Source organism: Pseudorasbora parva, chromosome 2 (assembly GCF_024679245.1).
Source record: "Pseudorasbora parva isolate DD20220531a chromosome 2, ASM2467924v1, whole genome shotgun sequence".
Classification (NCBI taxonomy): domain Eukaryota; kingdom Metazoa; phylum Chordata; class Actinopteri; order Cypriniformes; family Gobionidae; genus Pseudorasbora; species Pseudorasbora parva.
The window spans coordinates 48,690,717-48,699,203 of NC_090173.1; positions in this window are offsets into that span (position 1 = coordinate 48,690,717).

Below are 8,487 nucleotides of genomic sequence, written 5' to 3' on the forward strand. Positions count from 1 at the left end.
AAAGTGTGCCAAGAAAACATCCCCCACACCATTACACCACCACCACCAGTCTGCACAGTGGTGACAAGGCATGATGGATCCATGTTCTCATTCTGTTTACACCAAATTCTGACTCTACTATCTGAATGTCTCAACAGACATTGAGACTCATCAGACCAGGCAACATTTTTCCAGTCTTCAACTGTCCAATTTTGGTTGAGCTTCTGCAAATTGTAGCCTCTTTTTCCTATTTGTAGTGGAGGTGAGTGGTACCTGGTGGGGTCTTCTTCTGTTGTACCCCATCCGCCTCAAGGTTGTGGGTGTTGTGGCTTTGCTGTATACCTCGGTGGTAATGAGTGGTTATTTCAGTCAAAGTTGCTCTTTTATCAGCTTGAATCAGTCGGCCCATTCTCCTCTGACCTCTAGCATCAACAAGTCATTTTCACCCACAGGACCGCCGCATACTGGATGTTTTTCCCTTTTCACAACATTCTTTGTAAACCCTAGAAATGGTTGTGCGTGAAAATCCCAGTAACTGAGCAGACCCCACGCTCAAAATTGCTTAAATCAGGGGATTTCAAACTGGGGTCCGGGAACCACCAGGGGTCATCCAGAATGTTTTAAGGGGTCCCCACATAATTTCAGAAAATAAAAAGACAAAGGAAAAATGAATAAAGTCTACTCTGTTTCATTTTTAAATATTTCTCTCCTTTCTTGCCATATACATACTTTCTAGAAATGTATACGTTTGCTTTGCATCTTTCTAGTGAGTTTTTCTCACTATAAACCCCATTTATCTCGCTCACTGGGGTTGTAAGGCGAGTACGTAAACTGCTTACATACATTTATTGTGAAAGTTGCTTATACAAATCATTTTCAGGTTTATACATCCAACATAAAGTATAGCCAATTTAAGATGGAAACAATATGTTGTATTTAACAGTAATACCAAAGCTCCGAAGCTTGTGTCAAAAAAATGAAACGATTTTCAGTAAAGCTTTGTATCAATGCTTGATTCGTTCTATCAAAATCACGTGACTTATGACATTCGAAGCTTCGTTTCACACACGCCCATGTGACTGCTTCGTACTCTGATTCAAAAAGCGTGACAAAGGTGGTTAGAACTCTCTCTCTCTGTGTGTGTGTGTGTGTGTGTGTGTGTGTGTGTGTGTGTGTGTATTTAGTCTTTGCTTTATTCTGTATCAAGTTTTATTTGTTTACAAACAGGAAAAATGTCCACATTCACAATACAAAATTTAGTTTCTAGGAGTATGCAATGGAACAGATTGTTGTAGTTAATTCATTCATCTATCTATCTATCTATCTATCTATCTATCTATCTATCTATCTATCTATCTATCTATCTATCTATCTATCATAACCACAGAAACCACAGAAGAGGTTCTCATCAAGCTCTGATTTGAAAAGCTTTGAGTAATAAACCTTTTTCTGATTCAATTGTGCTCAAAGCTTCACTGGTCCAAAAAAGCTTCCCTTCGCCATCCCTAGTATTTATTTAGTAATTTCACACTTACTATTTATCTAACAGTTTAAATTGTTTTTTCTTAGATAACAATAGATGGATTTTTTAGGAAGCGGGTCCCTCATAAAGGTTCATCATATTTGGGGGTCCTTGGCATCATAAAGTTCGAAAACCCCTGGCTTAAATCACCTTTCTTTCCCATTCTGACATTCAGTTTGGAGTTCAGGAGATTGTCTTGGCCAGGACCACACCCCTAAATGCATTGAAGCAACTGCAATGTGATTGGTTGATTAGATCATTGCATTAATGAGAAATTGAACAGGTGTTCCTAATAATCCTTTACGTGAGTGTAGATTCCCGTTAAACGTAATTTTAACGGTTAAGCAATTTATTTAACCTAATTATATGCATTACATCAAAAAGAGAGACCAAACACAGTTCTATTTTCTATTTATTACAAGCAAGTTTCGGGTCCTTCCAAGTTCCAAAAGAAGATATTTTGAACAGTGTTGGTTACAAAAAAAAAGTTGGTCGTTCTACATCCTTGAGCCCCAGGTGGTAGGTGTCGTTAATAAATCACAATCTGGTTAGTAGTAAGTAGCACATTTATTTATTGTTATTTTATCGATTATGCCTCACATCCTACCATTGCTTTACCACTTCTTGTACAACTCTCTTTTTAGTACTATTTTTAGTGGTCTGGCATGTATACTACATTGTTTCGAGTTGGTTTCATGTGTACACAGATGTTTCTTGAGGCGAGGAGAAAACAGATTGGAAAGCTCTGGATTGGTGTGGACTTGGCCTAAAAGGTGAAATGCTAAAAATGTGCTGGCTGCTGTCTTTCATAACCAAGTTAAATGTGGATCTAGGATGTAATGCTCCAGAATGACAAAAAAAAAAGAACCAATAAAGTAGTCCAAATGACGCATATTCCAGGCTTTCTTTATTCAGTTGTTTAATTAATCAGTGATATTTCCACACACACACACAAGATTTCTCACAGCTGCAGAAAATCAATGGACAAGTGGATGGACTCATTTTCTATTCTTTTAGCTTTGAATCTTCCACTTTTTTAAAGTCTGGAGAACAATTTAGAATTGGAGACCAGCTGAACATCCTGCTGGACACTAGTTAGGCCAGGCTAAGATACCTGCTGAAGCATTTTAAACTAGCTATAATGACTAGCATACTGTTCAATTGATTTTCTGATGGAATCAGAATGCATGGTGCACTGGCTTGAGGGAACATGAGGATGTGCTTCTTCACAACACGGGAACCTAGTATACAGGCACAGCAGAAGCTGCAAGAGAAGAAACTAACTGCAAAGGACTCGGGTCCAATTAGCAAATGCAATAATGTTTGTAAATGCTGGTCCACACCGCGTACACACTGCAGGGTTGAGGGTCATTACATTATATACACCACATTTTCACTAGAGTAAATGCAATGCCGTTCAAAAATCCACTGAACTGAATGTGCCTGACTAGAATTCATGGTCTGAACAGAATGAACTAAAATAGATCTGACCTCTAAATCCTGTCAAATTTATACAAAGCAATGTCTCTTGTAATTATTATTGTTGGCATAAATAACCATGGCCAAGTTTGAGCCGCATAGTCGCATTGCTGTGCAAGGAAAGCATCAAGGACGTCCTTTCACAACCGTCAATGCGTCAGTAAAGTTACTATGTCAACGGTTTTCACTCATAACAGAGATGTTAATTGAGAAAAGGAAAAGAATGATGGAAAAATTTCATGTAAAGATATTGTTACAGAAGACGAGACTGCTAGAAAAAAGCATTTCATGCAGGATTGTCATTGTCAATATGTGAAATACTCTATAAAACTTGTTTTTACGCACACACACACACTCAAAAAGTGAGACTCAAAGCTTTGTGCTTTGAGAACTTTCAGAAAGATATTTCACTCTGAGGTTTTTCAAACTAGCAGATTAGTTTTTCAATTAGTTTTCAAATTAGCTATTCAAATTACCATTAATATAAATTGTGACTTCACACTAACCTAGTTCTTCAACCTATATGGTGTGGGTGTAGTATCTATCTATCTATCTATCTATCTATCTATCTATCTATCTATCTATCTATCTATCTATCTATCTATCTATCTATCTATCTATCTATCTATCTATCTATCTATCTATCTATCTATCTATCTATCTATCTATCTCTTCTCTGAGGAAGTTGTAGGTCACAAAAAAATAAGGCTGTCTTGCCCCCTGGTGGATGAAACTAATAAAGCAAGCTCTTGCTATGAAAGGATCTTTATGAATCTTTTTTTAAATCTACATTTAAAAACGTATTACCGTTAATTAAATATGTTTTGGTCTTCGTCAAAACATAATTTAACCGATTCAACTCTAAGCCCCCTAAGCCCCACCCGTGGGTCCAGTATTGCGTCTGTCGTAATTATTCGAAATGCTGTAGAGCTGAAGTTAACATAATTATCATAACCTTAATCCTGCATGTGCTATTCATAACACATCTTTGTATTATGCAGATCTATAACAGTTCAGAGATGTAGGTGTTACTCTGCAGGGAGATAAAAGTCTTTATCCGGTAACAGCTGATGTTCCGAACGTAAACATCCTCACACACACGCACACCTATGTTTGAAAACTCTTGTGTCAGCAATCCCAGGAGGATACTGAAAACAGATGATATTCCTTTTTTAACTGGAACTGGAACGTCTTCCCAATGGCTTTCCCACACAAGGAGATGTGTTTTTATTATCACAGGACCAAACAGGTGAAATCGAGGGTAACAGAACAAAATGATGAGAAACACAGTGAGACATGTAAATCTGCCACTTTTCCTTTCAGTTTTCTTCTTTCATTTACTTTTCAACTTGATTCTCTCTCTCTCTCTCTCTCTCTCTCTCTCTCTCTCTCTCTCTCTCTCTCTCTCTCTCTCTCTCTCTCTCTCTCTCTATATATATATATATATATAAAATACACAAAAATATAGTAAAAAATACTATGGGCTATATTATAGTAAAATTACTCTAGTAAATACTATATTGTTTTTTAACCATAATATAGTTAATATACTAGAGTAAATTAACAAAGTGTAGTAAATACTATAATATACTACAATATAATTTACTGTAGTATCTTTATAGTACGGTTCAAAAACTCTATAGTGTTTACTAGAGTAATTTTACTATAATGCCTACTATAATATACAATAGTATTTTTTCATGTGGGCAACCATCAAAATACATAAGAAAATGACTTGCATTAACATCTGTTAATATTGTCCGAACAGAATCACATTTGTCCATGCAGTCTACCATTTCAAGTTGCTGAACTATGGTGTGAAAAACTTAAATAATAGATTTTATGCTGCGTTACAGGCAGGTTTTTGAGCCCGCAAGTTACAACTTCAAACCACAACTCACGATGTTTGCAGTGTTCCAGGTAAAATCACACCAAACTGCCTGAGCGCAGGGAATTGCGGTAACTAGAAAGCATGGTGGACCGTACGTGGCTTATGCTCATTTACAATCATTTCTATCGCCAAAGGTGATTACTCCTTGCTTATTTGAGGGAAACTGTGGGAAAAAACAGCGCATATGGCAAAATAAGCTGTTAAACCTTATATTTTATGTTATTTTTATATTTGGAAATGTATTTGGTATTCATTTATTATTGCACTTAAAGGTGCACTATGTAGTATTTTTGCAGTAAAATATCCAAAAACCACTAGGCCAGTGTTGTATATTTTGTTCAGTTGAGTTCTTACAATATCCCAGATGTTTCCAACTATTTGTAAATTGTGAGAAAATTGCTATTTTAACTAAGGACAGGGACGTTTCAGCATTGCGTTTGAGTGAGTCGCCTGTCAATTGCGTCATATCTGCGCTACCCTCGGTTTCGGGTTTTATTTGGCAGGAGTGCTTTACTCTTAGCAGTGTGAACAAGTGAACGCACAGAGTAACGTCATAACATCATTTTCAACACACTTAAAGGGATCTAATATGATAAACAGAGCTGCATTACCTCATAAGCATAACCGGAAGAGCTGATCAGTGCAGGCGACCGGTGACTGTCTCCCGTCCCTTCATAATAAAAGTCCCGGTATTCGCGAGGCGGGTATTTGTTTAACAATCGCTCCAGCAGCCGTGCTCAGGTCTACAACACTCGGTCCTGCTCTGATTCATACTACAGTAACGTTAATAACCGCATGCATGAACGTGATTTCTGCCTGAGTCCTATTTTCCACCGGCTGTGATGAGAAGACCACATCTCCCAAGAAATATCTGTGTCAATGAACATGTCAGTGCCATCAGAATGACAAGTCCTTGTGTCATTGTGTACGGATAAGACAGTCAGATTGTTTAGTCATGTTGTCAATATAACAGTTGACAATATATATTTACTCTGAAGGGATGTTCTGATGTAAACTATGGCTAAAGTTTTGACGACAATTATTGTCAATTGTAAGTTACATCTTAGTGTATCTGTGAGTGTATAATTGCAAGAGAATGGAAAAGATTCAAATTTACACTCTTAAGCCCCGTTCACACCGCCAGCGATTTTGTCACTGCATGTCGCCAGCGCCAGAGATTCATGTCGCTAGTGGGCGTTCCCACTACGGGTTGCATATAAACGTCATTAAATATATTTGTACTATAGTACCGTTTTTATTACTAGTGTTTTGCAGAACAGAGCAAGTTATTAGAATACATACACACTGTACTGTAATAGGTAGACCATATTGCATGCAGTTTTGTCAAAACTTACTTTATATCCCCACAATCCCAGACACGTTTTTCCATGCATCATTTTTTTAAATGTGTCTCTGTATGTAGGCTACACAGAGACATATTATAAAGAACAGGGGGCTTGCTAAAAGCTAATATCAACAACTCCTCCGGACACCGCAGTAGCAACAGTAAAGCAGACGGATCACGTGCACTCCACTGACTTCACTCCTATTGGTTGTCGCTCGCGAAAATCGCTTCTCGTTTGCATAAAGTTGAAATTTCTGAACTTTTTTCGCATGTCTCGTGTCGCTTGACACGCCCACATTCTGTCGCCAACGGTCACTGTCGCTCGTGTCGCCGGAAGTCGCCAGCGCTCCATTGAAATGAATGGGATCATGTCGCTTTGTCGCTGCGTGTCGCTGGCGGTGTGAACGGGGCTTTACTGCTGTATTTTATTGACAGGACATGTCATTGAGATACAGAAATGAAAAGACAGCACTGAATAGCACACACACACAAAAAAAAACCTAAAGAAGAAATGTGAACATAGGAAAAACTGTACAGTCCCTGACAAAAGTCTTGTCGCTTATCTATTTTCTAGAAATACCTGATATTAACCTGACTTTTAATGAATTAATTGGTGTTAGAAATAGCTCATATGAAAAGCTAAAACCCTCCCAAATTATGTTTAATGCACTGAAATAAATAATTTTCACAGAAAAAATATTTATTATTTAATCAAGACAGAAAGGTCAAATTTTGGCAAGACAAAAGTTTTGTCGCCTATACAGAAACAAAGAACAAATTTACTGCAAATACAAAAATATGTCAGCAAATTAAGTTGTGGTGCTGTGAGATTCAAATTTAATATCTTGTATGACTTCCATGAGCTTGAAGGACTGCATCCATGCGGTTTGGCAAGGATTCATACAATTTATTGATGAAGTCATCAGGAATAGCTAAGAAAGCAGTCTTGCATGCCTCCCAGAGTTCATCAATATTCTTTGGTTTCGTCCTCCATGCGTCCTCTTTTATCCTACCCCACATATGCTCAATGATGTTCATGTCTGGTGACTGGGCTGGCCAATCCTGGAGCATCTTGATCTTCTTCGCCTTGAGGAACTTTGATGTGGAGATGGAAGTATGCGATGGAGCACCATCCTGCTGAAAATTTGGCCTCTTTTATGGTTGGGAATATAAGAGGTAGCTAAGATTTCTTGGTATTTTAGACTATTGATGTTGCCTTCCACCCTGCAGATCTCGCACATCCCCATACTGGATGTACCCCAGACCATGATTTTTCCGTCACCAAACCAAACTTCACTGTTTTCTGGGTGAATCTCGGATCCATTCTGGCTCCAGTAGGTCTCCTGCAATATCTGCGGCGACTATGGTGTAATTCAACAGAAGAATAATCTGAAAAATCCACCTTCTGCCACTTTTCCAGCGTCCATCCTTTTAGCAGGCTGTGGGCCTTGGCAAATGCCACACGGTTTTTCAATTGTCTTTTGTTTAGTGTTGGCATCTGGGCACTGATTCGACCATGGCGGCCATTTCGAGACAGAATCCGACAAACTGTTCTGGTTGACACAGGGACTTCAGGTGACCAGGTCTCGTGGAGCTCTGCTGCAGTGGAAAATGGGCTGGCCTTGGATTTTCGAGCCAACAAACGGTCCTCTCAAGCAGTTGTCTTGTTGGGTCTGCCTGACCTGGGCTTGTCAAAAACGTCTCCAGTCTCTTCAAATCTTTTTTTTATCCTCTGTACTTGACGCTGAGACACATTGAAGGGGTCTGCCACATCAGCAGTGGATCTGGTCTTCAGCCTCATGATAATCAAAACTTTAGTCTCAGGGTGAATCTTAGGCATGTTTGCAGAGGTCTAGTTACAGTTGATGTGAAGGTCTAGCGTACTGGGGTTCTTTTTATACACACTTGAGACCTAATTGATCCAATATTAGTCACAGGGGAAGCTCATATGACAAGGTGACAACACTTATGTCTTTGCAAAAATTGACTCAATGGGCTTTACCAAGCTGTGAATATTAGAATACTTTTTGAAAGTTTAGTTTTTCACTGAAACATTATCACAAAAGCTGGTGGGATTAAAATGAGCCATTTCTTGTAAAAAAAATCTTGATTAGAAATATATTTCAGCGGCACTTTAGGTCAATTTGTACACAAGCGACAAGACTTTTGTCAGGGACTGTACATGCGGTGCTGTAGATATATATATATATATATATGTGTGTGTGTGTGTGTGTGTGTGTGTGTGTGTGTGTGTGTGTGTGTGTGTGTGTG